This window comes from Pteropus alecto, unplaced genomic scaffold (genome assembly GCF_000325575.1).
Source record: "Pteropus alecto unplaced genomic scaffold, ASM32557v1 scaffold135, whole genome shotgun sequence".
Taxonomy (NCBI): Eukaryota; Metazoa; Chordata; class Mammalia; order Chiroptera; family Pteropodidae; genus Pteropus; species Pteropus alecto.
Genome location: NW_006438076.1, coordinates 256327 through 259323, shown reverse-complemented (window position 1 = coordinate 259323; position 2997 = coordinate 256327). Strand labels below are relative to the sequence as shown.

Genomic DNA, 2997 nt, shown 5'->3' with positions numbered 1-2997 from the left:
AGGCTGGTAGTTCAGTCTGTGGCTTTGCCCTGAAATGCAGAGTGTGAGGGAGGCCCCTGTCAATCATGGCTGCTAGACTCTGGTTATAAATTTGAGCTTAATTAACCACAAGGAGTCCTCCTTGGTAGATACATTACTTATTGGGGTCAACAATACTGTGATTTTGCTGCTTATTAGCTACGTGACTTTGGGCTAGTTATTGAACTATCTTGGTTTTCCCATTTGCCAATTTTTTTTTCTAGTTAAAAAATGATTTATTGCTTGAGTACATAGACATGTAAGCAACTAGAACAGAGGCTGTGGATGACTTGTATTTCTAATTGGAGGACTCATTGGTCTTATAATATCCAGCCAACCAATGAATATACCTCTTGATCAGAATCATAAAATTTAGCATTCTTTTCCTCTCAAGATGCTTTTGAACATCAACAGTTTTCTTAATTAAATGGTAGAGACCTTCAGGAAGATCAGGAGCCAGTCCTTTGGACTTAAGAATGCTCAAGGTTTTATCGCCTCTCACAAAACATACTTGTGTATCATCATGTGAGTCTCTCAGAATCACACCGACTTGTGAGAGAATCAGTCCCTTCTTGGCTAGATTGTAGATTTGCTCCTTCATGTCATCAGATGCCAACTTCAGCCAGGTGGAGACACTGCGGCAGAGGGCAGAGCAGACAGAGATAGGCCCTTTCCTAGAGCATCATGTGACCCATGACTGTGGCAGACAGGCAGCAAAAAAGAAAGCACAATTTGTCAACTTTTAAAAGAGTACACTTGCTTCAAGAGGTCTTGGGATGATTGAATGAGCTAATATGTAAAGTGATTAGAACAGTTTTATACACGTAGTGAACACTTAAGAAATGTTCGTTCTTGTTTGGGGTAAGAATAAAGGTGCAATGGTGCAGATTTTGTAGGATCTCAAAGGCAGGTAAAGGAATTAGACTGGACTTGATAAGAATAAGGTGGTTAGTAGTGTGCAGAGTAGAATTCAGGTTGAAGAACCTGACTTGAGCAGCCCAGCCAGAAGTCGCTGCTGGATTTAGGGTAGTGGGTTTGCAGGGGAAGGAAAAGACTCATCTGAGGCCGATCTCGGGACTGAACACCAGATCAGATACGGGGGTAAAATATAGCTTTTGAAATGTTCCAAGATAGCAATTTCTAGAATACTAGGTCCAGAAAGCCACCCACGAGCAGTATCCATTCACCCAAATTTGAGAAATGTCACTTATTTCCCAATTTGGAAAGTCACAATATACGTTAGCAGGTTAAAGCAGTCTAGAAACCCTGAAGTAAACAAGCATTTAAAATTTTGATAAATTTACTCTTTCCAAAATAGTTTCGTCATAGGACATCCGTCTCTCTCATGTCCCCAGGAATAACATAGAAGAACGGGTGTTGGGTGGGACACCCTCTGGAATATACTGCCCTGAGATAACACCAGAGAACTGGATAAACAGTGCTGGATGAAGGAGAACACACACATTCACAGCCACACAGTTACTATTTTCCTTTCCTCTGTTCTCTGGTGGGCTCAGGCAGTGGGGAGCCCAGAAGGACAGTTTAAAATTAAATGCAGATTTCCCTTTCCTTGCCTGGTGTGAATGTTTTTGCCTTTCTCACCCTCCCTCCTACCCACTTCCTTCTCCAATAGCATTTGCCTGCCCTAGAGAGAGCCATCTGGATATTAATGTTGCAATATTGACTGTTTCAAGGGACCTCCTTTTGGCATTCATTCTAGTTCTCAGCGTTTTACTTTAGTCTCTCTGTGTTAGAAAATCATCTGACTTTTCTAAGTGGTTTCTTTGGGGTAGTATCATTATCACAATTTCACCTTTTCTCTGGAAGTAAGGCAGGCTATTTTTCCCCCTCAAGGACTTCTTGGCATTTCCTTGAGGTTTATTATTCTGTTGTGCTTGAAGTATGTGGCACCCTGTTTGCACTGCAAACAGTAAAATAAAATTCCACCTCCGGATCACTAAGCCTCAGGGACACTTCTGCTGAAGGAAACCCATCTGTCCTGGGTCAGCATCTGAACCCAGGCGACACGCTGGGATTGGAAAGGGAAATCAGACTAGCAGAGGCAATGCTGACTTTAGGCTCACGTTTGAGTTGTGAATATGGGTAAATGCCAGTAAGAATAGTGCAGACAGGGCCAAGAGGTAATGAGGTTGTGTTAACTAGAGTTTCATGAACTTGGAATGAATAGCACAAGCTGGTCCCACTTCTCTATAAGTCTCATCAAGTCATTCTCATGCATAAAGAATTCTCCTGAAAATCCTGTTGTTAATTCATGTAACTGAGCAACCAGGAGCAACCTCAAATGGCAGGCTTTGTGACCTGGTCTCTGGTAGGTTCTGCTTTGGTGGGAATTTGGTCCTGATTAATCTTGGACCGTAAGACATGGTCTGTTCTTTTTGTCTCCTCCTGTAACAACCCTTGGCAGAATGCCATCCTCAGTGTATTTCTGTTAAGAAGAGCACAAAAATGGGGGGGATTTCAGGTTGTACAGAAAGATCGGTGGTTTTCCCTGGCTTTGGAAACAGTCTGCTATACACGGCTTACCGCATACCAGTACCTTTCTCACTTCCAAACTTCTCCCCGGTAATGTCAACATTCTTGGCCTGGTTTCCTGGGTAAACCAGGCCTTTTAAGTTTGTGATTCAGGTAACATGCCTAGTTCCAGGTCAAAACTGTATTTATTCATACAATAACTTCTGAAATGTTTTCCCACCCTCCAAGTCTCCTGATGAGTCTTACCCAGGAGTGTCCAATCCCACACTAAGCTCCAGAACAGGCTTCTCCTTCCAGCTGTGATTGTAATTTTGTTGTTTGCTCTGTAGTGATTGCCATGGTTTTCTGTCCTTAAGCTCATCCTTTTCCTTCTTGGACAGATAAGGTTTTTATCATAGGAGACTGAGAAATAACTGGGGAGATGTTTTAAAGAGCCTAATTTCTGAAATTTAGGCAGGTTAGGGTTGATGCTAAAATAATTTTAGT

General features: G+C 42.2%; 1 pseudogene; it reads right to left on the bottom strand.

The window, feature by feature from the left end:
* Nucleotides 1-238: 238 nt before the first annotated feature.
* Nucleotides 239-2567, bottom strand: LOC102893169 (annotated as a pseudogene).
* Nucleotides 2568-2997: the final 430 nt, after the last annotated feature.